The 18338-nt window shown below is 38.0% G+C and overlaps 1 protein-coding gene across 1 annotated transcript in view; it reads right to left on the reverse strand.

The window, feature by feature from the left end:
- The window catches only part of ZSWIM5 (zinc finger SWIM-type containing 5), a 223047-nt gene that overhangs the window by 85190 nt on the left and 119519 nt on the right, over positions 1-18338 (reverse strand). The gene's annotated exons all lie outside the window — the stretch shown is intronic.

Here is an 18338-nt window from a genome sequence, read left to right on the forward strand (position 1 = left end):
TCCTGGTCCCCTTGCAAGTGACCCCTGCAGCTCATCCATTCATTCACCCAAATTCCTTCATTCAGCAGGAGGTCCTATTACCCTCTCCAGCTGCCACTGCCAGAGCCAGATTCCCGTACAGGAGTCCAGGCTAGAGCCACAGGTACTGCTGTGGAAGTGAGTCTGGCTATAGCTGGAGAACAGTGATGGGCCCCTCCCTGTTGGCCTGCCCTGCGCTGATTGGTGGGTGATCTCTGCTGTATCCAACACAGGGGCAGAGGGAGACTGGCAGTACAAGGGAGAACATGGTAAGAAGTGGTGCTCACTTTTTCCATTCCCCCTAACATTATTCTACTATGTTAGAAGTGACAGCCAGTGGTCACAGCCAGAAAACCATTGTTTGCAGTGACTGAGCTTGTGTGTGACATTCTGCCAGACCACTGAACCAGACAGCTCAAGCCAAGATTGTTGCTTTACTTTGTATTTACTACAGTGTGAGTCAGTTGGTTCCATTTCAGGTCTATGCTTAAATTCCTGGCACTAAATGGAAGTGTGTTTGGTTTAAAACTTAAAAAAAAAAAAAAAAAAAAAAGAAGACCTGCAGATGGCTAACAAACACATGAAAAGATGCTCAACATCACTAATCATTAAAGAAATGCAAGTCAAAGCCACAATGAGGTATCACCTCACACCAGTCAGAATGGCCATCATCAAAAAATCTAGAAACAATAAATGTTGGAGAGGGTGTGGAGAAAAGGGAACTCTCCTGCACTGTTGGTAGGAATGTAAGTTGGTACAGCCACTATGGAAAACAGTTTGGAGGTTCCTTAAAAAACTAAAAATGGAACTACCATATGATCCAGTAATCCCACTACTGGGCATATACCCAGAGAAAACCATAATCCCAAAAGAAACATGTACCATAATGTTCATTGCAGCACTATTTCCAATAGCCAGGACATGGAAACAACCTAAATGCCCATCAACAGATGAATGGATAAAAAAGATGTGGCACATATATACAATGGAATATTACTCAGCCATAAAAAGGAATGAAATTGAACTATATGTAATGAGATGGATAGACCTAGAGACTGTCATACAGAGTGAAGTAAGCCAGAAAGAGAAAAACAAATACCGTATGCTAACTCATATATATGGAATCTGAAGAAATGGTACTGATGAACCCAGTGACAGGGCAAGAGTGGAGATACAGATGTAGCGAATGGACTTGAGGACATGGCTCTGGGGTAGGGGGTGAAGGTGAAGCTGGGACGAAGTGAGAGAGTAGCATAGACATATTTACACTACCAACTGTAAAATAGATAGCTAGTGGGAAGTTACTGTATAACAAAGGGAGATCAACTTGATGATGGGTGATGCCTTAGAGGGCCAGGACAGGGAATGGGGGAGGGAGTTGCAGGAGGGAGGGGATATGGGGATACATGTATAAATACAGCTGATTCATTTTGATGTACCTCAAAAACTGGTACAAGAGTGTAAAATAAATATATTCCAATTAAAAGCTTTAAAAAAAAAAAGCCACCTGAGAGAAATTTTTGGAGGCTTGAAAATATTCTGTATCATGATATCTGTGGATTACAGTACAGTATTACTACATTTAACAATACGAATGAATCTCATAAATGCAATGCTGAGTAAGTTAGACGAAAAGTATACTGCATGAGTACACTTATATAAAGTTTAAAAAAACATGCAAATTTAAACTGTATTTAGGGTTATGTGCTTAAGTGGGAAAACAAAGAAAATCAAGAAGCTGATTACCATTAAACCAGGCTAGTAGCTGTATCTGTGTGGAGGGTAGAGATAGTGACTGAGAGGTAGCATGAGTGAGATAGGGTACTGGCAATATTCTACTTCTTGTTCTGGTAGTGGTTAAATGGATGTTTGCTTTGCAATAAAACACTGAGCTATACAAAATAAAACCATGGTAAAATACTATGTTTCAACTAAACAGAGGATAGCAGCTGACTTTTCCAAGTTTCTCTACAATAATTTCATTTTCAATGTGTAAAATTACAAAACCTTATTTGTTTACAAGAAGATGTGCATGTATACAAATGTAAGCAATAAGGAGCAAGTAAATAATATAAATATAAATAATAATAGAAACCCAGGAAAAATTAACTTTAAAAATATTATGAAGACCATCTTGAAGATAGGAAGAAAAAAGCAGTTTAGGGCTCTTTTCATTGAAAGTGACAGACATTCAACTCAAACTACTTAAACAAAAAAGGGAATGTCTTCACTCATTTAACCAGGAAGTTCAAGCAGGTGACTCCAACTACAGGCATGGGTGGATATAGTGATTCAAATGACGTCATGAGAAAAATCTGTCTTGGCTCTGCTTTCATGATGGCAAAAACGGATCATTCTCACCAACATAAAAACTTGACGTAATTTTTCCTATCTTTAAAAACAAAAGCACCTCCTATTGACTCTACTTTCCCTGCTACCCACCGTCCCATTTCTTTACTCCCTTTGGAGCAACACTAGAGTTGTTTATAGTATCCAATTTTCTTTCCATTCTTTCTGAATCCATTCCAATGAGGGGCCCCCACCTCTCCAGTGAAAATGACTTCATCTAAGTCCCCAATGACCTCTACATTGCTAAATTAAAAAGGCAATTCTCAGCCCTTATCTTACATTTGACACAATTAACAGCTCCCTCGTCTTTGATATGCTCTCTTCATTGGCTTCCAGGACATCACACTGTCTTGGTTTTCCTTTTACCTTATTGGTCTTCTCCTTTCTAATATTCTTTGCTGATTCCTCCTGTTGTCCCCAACTCAATGTTAGAATGCTCCAGGGCTCAATCCTTGGTCCTTTTCTATAGTTAGACCTACTCCCTTGGTTATTTCAATTAGTGCCTTTGCTTTAAATAACATCTTCTATGCCAATGACTCTCAAATTTTACCTCAGATAAAGACTTCTCTTCCAAACTCCAGATTTGTACATCCAACTCCCTACTCAGAGGTCCACATAAACACCTGGAGGTCTTAATAAACATCTCAAACTTAACAAATCCAAAATCTGTTTCACCTGTAGCCTTCCCCATCGCAAATGATGGCAAACTTCATCCTTCCAATTGCTCAGGCCAAACATCCTACATCTAATCCATCAGGAAATCATACCTGTTCTACTCATAAAATATTTCCAGAATTTGACCATTTCTCAACATTTCCACTATTTCTTCTCTGGACCAAGCCTGGATTATTTCACTAGCCTCCTAACAGGTCTACCTGTTCTACCTTTCCACTCCCTCTTCAAATCTATTCTCCACAGAGCAGTCAGAGAGGTTCTTTAAAAATCTGTCAGACCCTGACACTTCTCTACTCAAAAAGTTCCAACAGTTTCCCATTTCATGCAAAGCTGAGATTCTTATAACGGTCTACACAGGCTCTCTGTGATCTGGATCCCACTTGCTTCTCTGACTTCTTTTTCTTACTACTCTGCTGCAGTCCTTGATGCTCTTCAAACACTAGGCATGGTCCTACCGTAAAGTCTTTGTTTTAGCTGTTCCCTCAAAATATCTGCTTGGCTAATATCCTTCCCTTCTTTAAGTCTCCTCAAACATGAACCTTCTCAGGGAGGTCTACCAGATCACCCCGATAAATACTGAAAATGTTCTATATCCCCACTGCTACCCCAGTACTCCAAATTCCTTCATACCCTATGCTACCATTCCTTTTTTCTACAGCACTTACTTTCTAACACACTATGCAATTTACTTATTGCACTTATCACTGTCTCCCTCTGCTACAGTGTAAGCCACCATAAGAGCAGGGATCTTTATTCATTAATGTGTTTTATGTGCCTATAATGCTTGGCATTCAGAAAATATTTGTTACATGTGGAGCAAATAGCCATTGGCTACTTCACCCTTATGACTAACACTACCAGTCAAAAGCACATGCATTTGATTGAACCCTGAATCAGTCATCCTAGTCAGGAGGTGGGGTATTCAGTCAGCTGGGCCTCTCTCATGTACTCTCATGTGCGGTAAAAAGGGAGGTGGCCAACCCTATCTGAACCACAGAGAATGATTTCCTCACAAGAATGAAGGATGGCATTATCAAAAGAAAAGGTAAGGGAAATCATGCTGGGCAGGCAAAAAAAGCACAGCTGGAGGGAGGTATAGTATAGCAGTTAAGTGTGGTTAAGGGACAGACTCTGGAATCAGGAAGCCTAAATTGTATCTCAGCCTTGCTACTTGCTAGCTGTGGGACCCTCGGCAAATTATTTATGCTTTTGTGCCTCAGTTTCTTCATCTGTAAAATGAGGATAAAACTAATAACTACTTCAGAGAGTTGTTTTAAGTATTAGTTTTTTGTTTGTTTGTTTGTTTTGGCCATGCCACATGGCTTGTGGGATCTTAGCTCCCGAACCAGGGACTGAACCTGTGCCCTCAACAGTGAAAGCATGGAGTCCTAACCACTGGACCACCAGGGAACTCCCTTAAATTGGTTTTAATGCATATAAAAACACTTAGTAGAGGTCCTGGTATATAGTAAGCATTATAGAAATGTTAGCCATTGATATTATTATTGGTGGTGGTGTTACTGATTGGAGCAAAGTATTCCTCATCACAGCAACTGACTCACAGCACTTGAGGCTTGATAAGACACAACATAGAATAAGAACTGCAAGGTGGCTTGCTTAATTAATCATCTTCTCAGGGTGGCTTGCTTAATCATCCACACATTCACTAAATGCACACTTTGTGTCTGGCACTTGGCCTAACCTTTAAGAAGGGCACAGTCTACTGTGGGGAGATGTTTAGCAAATAAAAGCAATCAAGTTTTATAGGTGCTATTTTAGCTCCATTCTTCCTATAATCTCTCATCTTTCTAAGAACCCAAGTAGGAGACTAAGCCCTTAGAAGTCAGAGATGTCTTCTGCATTAAATCATTATTTAACATTCTCTAAATTTTTAATAATCATCTTAATTCTAGGTCTAGGGACATCTCTTGACCCAGAGCCTCACCACCATAGTACAGTGAAGTATTTCAAGTTTCTGTGGCATATGACTAGTTGGCCTATTCAGTTTTTTGCTTATGATCAACTGTTATGCAGACAGTTCTTATTTGCTTCAAGCTGTCTTCTACATAAACTGTGGACTTTCTTATGATCAACTCTGGGGTACAAGAAGATGACTGGGAGTCTTGAAGTTGTAAGAAGACCATGGATAAACCTCCTAATATTTCACTCAGACACTAATGGATCACTACATCACCATCTGAAATGTCAGACTGAGTGAACAAAATAGTTGGTTGCTTTTTATTTGATTACCTTGAAAGATTAAAAGTTCCTTGTCATTGGAGATACTAAAGAAAATGTGACCACCTATTTTATTAATTTCAGTCATTCATTTGCATGCAAGATCCAATGCTTAGTGATGAGTAAGGTATAATCTCTAGTATTGATCTCAGTGTCTAGTACTTGAAGGGGATATAGTAAGTTTAAATTAGTAAATGAGATTTTTGAATCACATGATAAAGTTCATTTTTTCATTCATTCATTCATTCATTTAAATAACATTATTGACTATCTACTCTGTGCCAGGCACTGTGGGAATGTAGTAGTAAAGAAGACAAGAACAATTCCTACTCTTAGCACTGATGCTGATGGGGTTGGTCTAGATGACTTCTAAGATTTCTGCTAAATATGGAGTTCTTTTATTCACCTGTAAATCAAGGGGTGATAAACGACAGTCAAGCTGCAGACTAAACTGATGGCTACTACCCACAACTATAGGTTGGGAAGAGATTAACAGAAAAGAGAAGAAAAAATGCAAGGCAGAAATAAAAGAAAGGAACTAACATAATAAGTACTTGCATTGTTATTTTTATTTTCATCTAACAAATGAAAACACTGTTTTACAGAAATTAAAGAACCTTGTTGGCGGGGGGGGGGGGGGGGTGTCACTAACTTTCTTAGTAAGTGGCAGGGCCAGAACATGAACTTAGTCTTGCACTGTTTCCTCTCCATCTTATTTACAGACACAGAAGTAAAAAATTTAAAGTAAAAGGGAAAAGAAGGACATTAGGGAAAGCAGGCTAGAAGGAGCTCTGGATGATGGGTGGCCACTCAGAAGTAGAATAAACTCAAGCCATTGTTGAATTAGTAATTAAACAACTCTCAGCAAACCAAAGTCCAGGATCGGACATCTTCACAGCGAAATTTCACCAAACATATAAAGAAGAGCTAATACCTATCCTTCTCAAATTATTTCCAAAAAACTGAAGAGGAGAGAACACTCCCAAATACATTCTACGTGGCCACCATTAGCTGATACCAAAACCAGACAGACACTCCAAAAAAGAAAAAGAAGAAAAAGAAAGAAAATTACAGGCCAATATGTCTGATGAATATAGACGCAAAAATCATCAACAAAACATTAGCAAACCAAGTTCAACAATATATAAAACAATTATATACCATGGTTAAGTGGAATTTATTCCAGAATGGTTCAATAACCACAAATCAATCAATGTGATACACCATATTAACAAAAGGAAGGATAAAAATCACATGATCACCTCAACACGCAGAAATGGCATTTGACAAAATTCAACATCCATTCATGATAAAAACTCTCATCAAAGTTGGTTTAGAGGGAACATATCTCAACATAGTAAAGGCCATTTGTGACAAGCCCACCACTAACATCATATTCAGTGGTGGAAAGCTGAAAGCTTTCCCCCTAAAAACAGGAATAAGGTAAGGATGCTCACTCTTACCATTTCTATTTAACATAGTATTGGAAGTCCTAGAGACAGCAATCAGATAAGAAAAAGAAAAAAAAAGGCATCCAAATTGGAAGGGAAGAAGTAAAACTGTCACTATTTGCAGATGACATGATACTATATATAGAACCCTAAAGTCTCCATAGAAAAACTGTTGGAAATCATAAATGAATTCAGTATAGTCACAGGACAAAAGATTAATATACAGAAATCTGTTGCTTTTCTATACACTAATAATGAACTATCACAAAGAGAAAGAAAGGAAACCATACCATTCAAAATCACATCAAAAAGAATAAAATACCTAGGGACAAACTTAATCAAGGAAGTGAAAGACCTATACTCTGAAAACCATAAAACATTTATGAAAGAAATTGAGGATGGTAACAAAGAAATGGAAAGGTATTCCTTGCACTTGGATTGGAAGAATTAATATTGTTAAAATGTCCATACTACCCGAAACACTACAGATTTAATGAAATCTCTATCAAAATTCCCATGACATTTTTCACAGAACTAGAACAAATCATCCTAAAATTTATATGGAACCACAAAAGACCTGAATTGCCAAAGCAATCTTGAGAAAAAAGAACGAAACTGGAGGTATCACGCTTCCTGTCTTCAGATTACACTACAAAGCTACAGTAATCAAAACAGTATGGTACTGACACAAAAACAGACACACAGAACAATGGAACAGAATAGAGACTCCAGAGATAAACCCAGATACCAGTGTTCAATTAATCTGTAACAAATGAGACAAGAATATACAATAGGGAAAAGACAGTCTCTTCAATAAGTGGTGCTGGGAAAACTGGATAGCTACATGTAAAAGAATGAAATTAGAACATTTTCTCATACCATATACAAAAAATAAACTCAAAATGGATTAAAGACCTAAATATAAGACCAGAAACCATATAACTCCTAGAAGAAAACATAACTCCTAGAACACTCTTTGACATAAGACATAGAAATATTTTTTTGGATCTGTCTCCCCAGGCAAAAAAACAAACAAACAAACAAAAAGCAAAAATAAACAAATGGGACCTGATTAAACTTAAAAACTTTTGCACAGCAAAGGAAACCATCAACAAACAAAAAGACAACCTACTGAATGGCAGAAAATGTTTGCAAGTGATATGACTGATAAGGGGTTAATATCCAACATATATAAACAGCTCATACAACTCAACATTAAAACAAATAACCCAATTAAAAAATGAACAGAAGACTTGAATACCATTTTTTCCAAAGAAATCATACAGATGGCCAACAGGCACATGAAAAAATACTCAACATCATTAATCAACAGGGAAATGCAAATCAAAACCACAATGAGATATCACCTGACACCTGACAGAATGGGTATCATCAAAAGACCATAAATAACAAATGTTGGTGAGGATGTGGAGAAAAGAGAACCCTAAAACACTGCTAGTGGGAATGTAAATTGATGCAGCCACTGTGGAAAACAAGATCCTCAAAAAAACTACAAAAAGCTACCATATGATCCAGTATTTCCACTCCTGGGCATATATCTGAAGACGACAAAAACACTAATTCAAAAAGATACACGCACCCCAATGTTTACAGCAGCATTACGTACAATAGCCAAGATACAGAAATACAGAGGTAACCTAAGTGTCCATCAATAGATGAATAAATAAAGAAGATGTGGTGTGTGTGTGTATACCCACACACCACACACACCATTGTGTATATATATACACACACAATGGAATATTACTCAGCCACAAAGAAGAATGAAATTTTGCCATTTGAAACAACATGGATGGACCTGGAGGGTATTATGCTTAGTGAAATGTCAGATATAGAAAGACAAATATCATATATTGTCACTTATATGTGGAATCTAAAAAATAAAATTAATGAAAATAATAAAACAGAAACTGACTCACACATATAGAAAACAAACTAGTGGCTACTAGTGGGGAGAGGGAAGAGGGGAGGAGCAAGATAGGAGTAGGGGATTAAGAGGTACAAACAATTGTGTATAAAATAAACAAGCTACAAGGATATATTGTACAACCCAAGGAATATAGTCAATATTTTATAATAATTTTAAATGGAGTATAATTTATAAAATAGAGTCACTATGTTGTATACTGGAAACATAATGTTGTAAATCTACTATGCTTCATTAAAAATAAACAAAAATTCAAGCCCTTGCTAAAGAACTGGCATACTGTATATCAAACATACTCTACCCTGGATCCCTAATAGCCCAGGGTACGTCCCTGGCCATCCAGTGGTTAACACTCCATGCTTCCACTGCAGGGGGCACAAGTTTGATCCCTGGTCAAGGGAACTAAGATCCCGCATGCCGCATGCATGACTAGCCCTAATTTAGCTTCATCATATCTACAACTAAAATTTACTAAACTTTCCCCACATTCAAGTAGCTATTCCTTTGAATAGGATAAAAAGAAAAAAGATCAGAACACTTAAGAAAATACATTGACCACATCTAAGTCTCCCAAATAGGTTGTTTTGCTGAAAACCACTACCCTAATTGCATTTCAAAAATGTGGTGCTGGATAAAATGCATATTCCTTGGGCTCTTTTCAGATCCAGTGATTCAAAACCTCTTAGCCTGGGCCCTACAGTCTGCATTTTAAATAAGCCTTTCAAGTGGTTCTGATACAATCTAAAATATGCCAACCACTGAGACTCTAAAGAAAGATTATAAAATCATGTTATCATCTGACTATCCAGTGTTTTTTCTGGAGGCCATGTATCTTAATGGGATAGCATGTCTTTACAAGATGAATAAAATGGAGCACTTGATAAGGTAAAAGAAATTGTAAGAACTCCCTTAAACTGAGTGCCCTTTATGAGCTAGATACCTATACATCTTACAACAATCCCATAATAATTAGTATCATTCTTCATATAAATATCTTGAGGTTCAGTGAACTCAAGTGACTTCCCCAAGGCCACATAATCTGTAAATTGGAGAGCTTGGATCAAACCTAAGGACACCTTTCAAAATTCTTTCAGAAAGTCCATCCTTTCCCCACTACAACACTGTGCCTCTAACCAAGTGTACAACAGATGTAGTGGGAATAAACAATGAAAAGACAAAAGGATGGCAGTAGTGACCAGAGAGCATGATTATTAAAACCTTAAAATTTCAGAGGAAGAGTTAAAGATAATGGATATGGAAGTGGGTAGCTGAAACAGAATGAATTAGACATGAAAATACTGGTGTCTAAGACTTCAAACAAGATCAAGTATAAGACAGTGATGAGTATCGTGATTGGTAAAATAATGTCCCCCTCCCCCAAATAATGCCCACTTCCTGATCCCTGGAACCTGTGAATATGCCTTACATGACATAAGGGACTCTGTAAATGTGATTAAGTTCAGAACCTTGAAATGGATAGATTATCCAGGTGTGCCCTGGATGTAATCACAAGGGTCCTTAAAAGTAAAGAGTAAAACAGAAGAGGACAGAGGGGGAGATGTGACTGTGGAAGAAAGGTCAGAGAAATGCAATGCTGCCAGCTCTAAATATGGAGGAAGTAAGCTATGAGACAAAGAATACCAGTAGTCTCTGGAAGCTGGAGCTTCTAGTTCTGCTTCTGCAACTAACTGTAGCAATACGATTCTGGGCCAGTTACCTCACCTCATCTCCTCTTTCTTTTCCTCTACTCACTTTACAAACTGGCTTAGTTTTTGGTGAAAGGTAGAGTCCAATTTGTAGATCAGTCTTTCAGCCTTGTACATATTTGGTGCTAATATATTTCAATAATATTTTAAACAAGCTATTCTCCTAATCTCAAAGAAATAGTGAATTATAAAACCATTTAAAGATCGAAAACATGCTCTCTCCTCTGCAAATATGTTTCCATGTTTGTATCTGAATAGCTTTGTTGTACATCTGAAACACTGTAAATCAACTATACTTCAATTTAAAAAAAAAGGAAAAGCACATTTTAAAATAGAAAAAAATAATATCAGCTTGCTGTAACTTTTAAATAACATGGAAGCTTATAAAATAATAGCTAAGAATAAAAGCTCCCCAAAAAGAAACTAGGCCTCCTTTGTTTCTACCCAAATTATAACACTTCTAAAGGGCATCGACAAATATTTAATCTAGTATTAAACCCCTCCCTTATATTTCTCAGATAGACTAAATGCACTATGGAAGCTGATTACTTTCACAAATGGAAGACAACTAGTTTATTTGCCTTTAATACTACAAGTTCACTTTTCCAAAATAAATTGATATAAGAACTGTATCTCCAATATGACTGGTTTAAACTTTAAAAATCATGGACTTCTGGTTCCTTTTTCAATAAAATATGACTGTTAAATAATAACTGAAGAATAAAGGATTTGCTCAAGGTAAAAAGACTTCTGTAGATAAGACTGGATATCAATTAATGCCAAATAGTTAACACAGATGACTATTTTCCTACGTTAGGTGATTTTCATAATACTAAACCTATATTTTAGCACACCCTTAAAGCTACTGCAGAATAAGGTGACAAGAAAGTTTTTTCACAAGAAATAAATTATAGGAATTTCCCTGGTGGTGCAGTGGTTAAGAATCTGCCTGCCAATGCAGGAAACACAGCTTTGATCCCTGGTCCTGGAAGATCCCACATGCCAGGGAGCAACTAAGCCCATGTGCCACAACTACTGAGCCTGTGAGCCACAACTACTGAAGCCCACACACCTAGAGCTTGTGCTCTGCAACAAGAGAAGCCACCACAATGAGAAGCCTGCACACCATAACGAAGAGTAGACCCTGCTCTCCACAACTAGAAAAAGCCTGCCAGCAGCAATGAAGACCCAACACAGCCAAAAAAAAAAAAAAAAAGTAAATTATATAATTACCTAAAAATATGTTTGTACACCTTTCAATACATTATTTCAAGGTCTTCAATATTTTAATCAAGGGAGACTGTATGAACTCATTTTATTACTAACCTGAAATGAATTTTTTAAATATCATGAGTAAAATTCAGTAGATTTGATTTCTTATCCAAGCTTTGCCACTAATTAACTGAATGATCTCAGAAAAGTCACAAATTGAGTTCCCTCGTCAATAAGAAAGGTCAGAACTAAGTTTGAGGATATTCTATTTAATTTCCTCTCTTTGCATTTTCAACTCTGCAGAGAAGAGAGAATTCATGTGGATCCTACTCAGCTATCACTTTTCATTAATCTTTGATTAATTAATGAACAATGACTCACCCAGAATTAGTAGATCAATAAGTATTCATTTAGTATTTACTACTTTCGCTAAAGTTTTTGACTTCCATAGGACGTGCTTCAAGAATGCCAAAGGAGAGGCAGGAAAGCTCCCTGTTTTGACCAGAGCAGCTCTTATTTTACTGACTTTATACACTATGGTCCCATATAATATGCTATCTTTTTTAAAAAAGGGTTCTATTACTAATGAAAAACAGTTGGTGTGAGCAGCTCCCGCACCTCCTGCTCTGGTCCGCCTCGGTCTGCGGCGGCCATCAGACCCCTCTGCTTCGGCACGAGAGGCCGGCAGCCGCGCGCTCCTCTCGATCAGCCCGACACTGCCTCCCAGCGCGGCCCGGAGGCCGCCCCGCGCGCTCCTCCCCGAGGAGCCGAGCCCGTGCCCGGCCCGCCCACCCGGCGCTGACCCCGCCCTCTCCGCCCGCATGAGGCCGCCCGCGCCCGGCGCCGCCCTGGGCTGCCTCGGAAACAGGAAGACCGAGGACCAGCGCAACGAGAAGGCGCAGCGCGAGGCCAACAAAAAGATCCAGAAGCAGCTACAGAAGGACAAGCAGGACTACCGGGCCACTCATTGCCTGCTGCTGCTGGGTGCTGGAGAATCTGGTAAAAGCACCATTGTGAAGCAAATGAGGACCCTGCATGTTAATGGGTTTAATGGAGAACAATATTACCCCTAGATGATGGCTTCAGTTTCTCATCTTCCCTGCTATGTCCTATCACACTTTGCATGCTGGAATTGCCCGTCTTAGGAACTTCTAATAAGAATACTATTCTGTTGTGGGGAGGAGGGGGGATGGGGCCCTACCACCTAACCTCTAAAGATAACTGAAAAACAAAAAGAAAACAAAAAACAAAACCAACAAAAAAAGTAATCCCTAATTGACAAAAATGTAGTGTATCAACCATCCAAGGCATCTATGTAAAAAGTGATTGACATTGGCATTTGAGAGCTATGACACGTCCATATTAAACCACCTACTGTGTACGAGATGCTGTGCTAGACCCCTGACCCTATTAATACGTACTAACAGCCTGCTCTTCTGTGACTCTGTTCTACAAGTAAAAGTAAGTATTAACATATGTGATAAATAAAAATTCTCTGCATGTCTCAGCAAAAAAAAAAAAAAAAAGTTGATGTAATGAAAAAAACATAGATTATGAAGTCAAAGTGGCCTGAGTTTGGATCCTGACTCTTCCAATTTTGACTGAGTAAATTTGAAATTTTAGGACTACTCTACTGTCCAGAACTGGACATTTCTAAAAATTGAAGTATAGCAGATTTACAATGTTGTGTTAGTTTTAGGTGTGTAAGTTATTACAAGATATTGAATTTAGTTCCCTGTGCTATACAGTAGGTCCTTGTTGTTTATTTTATATATAGTGGTATGTATATGTTAATCCCAAACTCCTAGTTTATCCCTCTCCCTCTTCCTTTGGTAACCATAAGTTTGTTTTCAATGTCTGTGAATCTGTTTCTGTTTTGTAAATATGTTCATTTGCATCATGTTTTAAAGATTCCACATATAAGTGATATCATATTTGTTTTTTCTGACTTCACTTAGTCTAATAATCTCTGGGTCCATCCATGTTGCTGCAAATGGCATTATTTCATTCTTTTTTATGGCTGAATACCATTTCACTGTGTGTATATATATATTCCACATCTTCTTTATCCAGTCATCTGTCGATGGACATTTAGGTTGCTTCCATGTCTTGGCTATTGTAAATACTGCTGCAGTGAACACTGGGGTGCATGTATCTTTTCAAATTAAAGTTTTCTCTGCATATATGTCCAGGAGTGTGATTGTAAGATTATATGGTAGCTCTGTTTTTAGTTTCTTAAGGAACCTCCATACTGTTCTCCATACTGGCTGTACCAAATTACATTCCCATCAACAGTGTAGGATGGTTCCCTTTTCTCCACACCCTGTCCAGCATTTATTATTTGTAGACTTTTTGATAATAGCCATTCTAACTGGTGTGGGGTGATACCTCACTGTGCCTTTGATTTGCTTTTCTCTAATAATTAGTGATGATGAGCATCTCTTCATGTGCCTATTGGCCATCTGTATGTCTTCTCTGGAGAAATGTCTATTTAGGCCTTCTGTCCATTCTTTGATTAGGTTGTCTGGTTTTTTGTTTTTTTTTTTATTGAGCTGTATGAGCTGTTTGTATATTTTGGAAATTAAGTCCTTGTTGTCACATCATTTACAAATATTTTCTCCCATTCCAAAGGTTGTCTTTTTGCTTTGTTTTACGGTTTCCTTCGCTGTACAAAAAGTTTTAAGTTTAGATCTCATTTGTTTATTTTTGCTTTTGTTTCCATTACTCTAGGAGACAGATCCTGTGTTCTGCTTATTCATCCCACCCACCCCCACTAATGCCTGATCATTTTATTGTCTTCATAGATTTGTCTTTTCCAGAATGTCATTTACCTGGAATTATATAGTATGTAGCCTTTTCAGATTTGCTTCTTTCTCTTAAAATATGCAGTCAATACTTTGCAAATATTTTCTCCCAGTCTGTGGCTCACCTTCTCATTCTTTTGACAGTGTATTTCACAAAGCAGAAGTTTTGGGACTTCCCTGGTGGTGCAGCAGTTAAGAATCCACCTGCTGGAGAAAAGGGAACTCTCCTGCACTGTTGGTGGGACTGTAAGTTGGTACAGCCACTATGGAAAACAATTTGGAGGTTCCTTAAAAAACTACAAATAGAACTACCATATGATCCAGTAATCCCACTCCTGGGCATATACCCAAAGAAAACCATCATCCCAAAAGAAACTTGTACCATAATGTTTATTGCAGCACTAGTTACAATAGCCAGGACATGGAAGCAACCTAAATGCCCATCAACAAATGAATGGATACAGAAGATGTGGCATATATATACAATGGAATATTACTCAGCTATAAAAAGGGATGAGATGGAGCTATATGTAATGAGGTGGATAGAACTACAATCTGTCATACAGAGTGAAGTAAGTCAGAAAGAGAAGGACAAATATTGTATGCTAACTCACATATATGGAATCTAAAAATGGTACTGATGAACTCAGTGACAAGAATAAGGATGCAGATACAGAGAATGGACGAGAACTCGAGGTATGGGAGGGGGCGGGGGATGAAGGGGAAACTGAGACGACGCGAGAGAGTAGCACAGACATATATATACTACCAACTGTAAAATAGTCAGTGGGAAGTTGTTGTATAACAAAGGGAGTCCAACTCGAGGATGGAAGATGCCTTAGAGGACTGGGGCAGGGAGGGTGGGGGGGACTCGAGTGGGGGGAGTCAAGGAAGGGAGGGAATATGGGGATATGTGTATAAAAACAGATTATTGAACCTGGTGTACCCCCAAAAAATTTTTTTTAAAAATTAAAAAAAAATAAATAAATAAAATGGTTAAGATGGTTTAAAAAAAAAAAAAAAAAGAATCCACCTGCCGATGCAGGGGACATGGCTTTGATCCCTGGGCTGGAAGGATCCCACATACCGTGGAGCAACTATGCCCGTGTGCCACTGAAGCCCATGCCCCTAGAACCTGTACTCCCCAACAAGAGAAGCCACTGTACTGAGAAGCCTGTGCACCAAAATGAAAAGCAGCCCCACTTACCGCAACTAGAGAAAGCCCACATGCAGCAATGAAGACCCAACGCAACCAATAAATAAATAAATAAATAAATACATTTTTTAAAAAAAAAGCAGAAGTTTTAAATTTTAATGAAGTACAGCTTATCAGTTCTTTATGAACTGTGCTTCTGGTGTTCTATCTAAAAAATCATCATCATACCTGAGGTCCCCTAGGTTTTCTACTACATTATCTGCTAGGAGTTTTATAGTTTTCCACTTTACACTGAGGTCCATGATCCATTTTTAGTTAATTTTTGTGAGGGGTGTAATATCTGTGTTAGTTTTTTTTTGTTTTTTGCATACGGATGTCCAGTTGTTCTAGCACCATTTGTTGAAAAGACTCTTTGCACCACTCTATTGACTTTGTTCCTTTGTCAAAGATCAGTTACTATATTTGTGTGGGTTTATTTCTAGGCTCTCTATGCTGTTCCACTGATCTGTCTGTTCTTTCACCAATATCACACTGTCTTAACACTGTAGCTTTATAAGTATTGCAGTTGAGTAGTGTCACTCTTCCAACTTTGTTCTTTTTCATTACTGTGTTGGCTGTTCTAGATCTTTTCCTTTTCCATATAAACTTTATAAATAGTTCATCAATGTCCACAAAATAACTTACTGAGATTTTGAATAGGATTGTGTTGAATCTTAGATCAAGTTTTAAAGAACTGCCATCTTGGCAATATTGATTCTTCCCATCCATGAACATGGAATATCTCTCCTTTAATTTAGTTCTACTTTGATTTCTTTCATCAGAATTTTATAGTTGTCCTCATATAGATCTCCTTCATATTTTGTTATATTTAAATCTAAGTATTTAATTTTTTTGAGTGCTAATGGCAATCGTATTTTGTTTTTAGTTTCAAATTCCAATTGTTTATTGCTGGTATACAGGACAATGATCAACTTTGGCTATTAACCCTGTATCCTGCAACCTTGCTGTAAGTGCGTATTAGTTATAGGAGTTTTTTTTTTTTTCTTTGAATTGATTCTTTCAGATTTTCTAAATAGATGATCATGTCATCTGTGAACAAAGACAGTTTTACTTCTCCTTCCCAAACTGTATACCTTTTTTTTCTCATATTCTTGTCTTATTACATTAGCTAGGACTTCCAGTGCAATTTTGGAAAGGTGTTATTTACCTTAAAAAAAAAAACAAAACTGTTTTTCCAAAGTGGTTGTATTTTATATTCTTACCATCAAAATATGAGTCCCATGTTCTTGCCAGCAATTGGTATAGTCAAGCTTTCTAATTTCAGTCATTCTAATAGGTGTGCAATTTTAATTTTCATTTCTCAAATAACTTATAAAGTTGAGCATCTTTTGATGTGCATATTCACAATACATATATCTTCACTGGTGAAGTATCTACTCAAAATTTTGCCTATTTTATAACTGGGTAGTTTGTTTTCTCATTAGTGAGTTTGAGCATTCCTTCTATTATCTGGATATAAATCCTTGATTAGATATGCGATTTGCAAATATTTTTTCCCAGTATGTGAACTGTTTTCATTCTCTTTATCATGTACTTCAAAGTGCACAAGCTTCTAATTTTGCTAAAGTCCAATTTATCACTATATTCTTTTATAGATCATAATTTTGTTGGTGTACTGAAGAAATCTTTGCCAACTCAAGGTCAAAAGATTTTTCCTGAGAGTGACATCAGCATCATGGTAGCATAAGATGTTGCTCCTTCTTGTTCCCCTTTTAACTAAAATCGGCATCCATCCACAAACAAAGGTACCTCTGGAAGGTGTGAGATCCAACTTCATATGCCAAGGGACCTGGAAGGAGTCTTGCCTACCTGTGCATCAGGTAATAGGCAGACATAACTCAGTAAAGGCTGGGAACCCACAGAATCCAGCAACCTAGTGCCAAACCCTCTGAGCTACAGCTGGGGAAAACCCAAAGAGTGCTAATGTGGAAGTCACCCATAGATAAAAGCCTTTCTGAGGGGAGATTTTAGCATTACATTGGAGCAAAAACAAAACACAGCAAAACAAAAAATGAATTTGGATGCAAAAGAGAGAGTAATTGGAACTTTGCCAGTGCTATCCCTCTCCCAAAGCAAAACAGTAGTGGGAAGGGACAGTGATAACTGAGTGCTTAGCTACTCTAGCTGTGCAGACATTGTTGGAGAAACCTGTTTCTCTCTTCAGCAGTACCCAGAGTATTGAGGTTGGACCTCCATGTCTGGGGGTAGGGAGGAGACTAGGAAAGAGGCAGATAAGAATATCAAAGGGCATTAAAGGGACATGGTTCCTGCTATCTGCATTCAGCCCACCCATGAGCTACTGGGAAAACCCCAGCTAATGATCTCCCCACGTGGCCCACAGGCACCCCAACATACCAAGTGCTAAACCCATACCCCCCACCCCTGCAGCCAGCTCCTTCTGCACACTCCCAAATATGGCAGTGAGAGTAAGATCCAGTGGAATGCACTAGATAATTAGACCAGAGTCTGTAGGCCAGAAAAACCACAAACTTAAGCCATAGCACCATCTTCTGGAAAAAAAAAAAGAGGTTTCCAGCAATTGGCTCTGTGAGCTGTAAAAATCAGAGAAGACATAAAAGCTTAAGAATTCTGCCACAAGAACAAGCAAGAAGTGTGAAACAGGTGTATCCATTCAAGGTTGGAGAAAGCCCTAGATACAACAGGACCAACAAACAGCATATCCCACCTGAAGGCAACTAGTAAAAATTTGAGGAGGTGTTT

Source organism: Hippopotamus amphibius, chromosome 1 (assembly GCF_030028045.1).
Source record: "Hippopotamus amphibius kiboko isolate mHipAmp2 chromosome 1, mHipAmp2.hap2, whole genome shotgun sequence".
NCBI lineage: Eukaryota > Metazoa > Chordata > Mammalia > Artiodactyla > Hippopotamidae > Hippopotamus > Hippopotamus amphibius.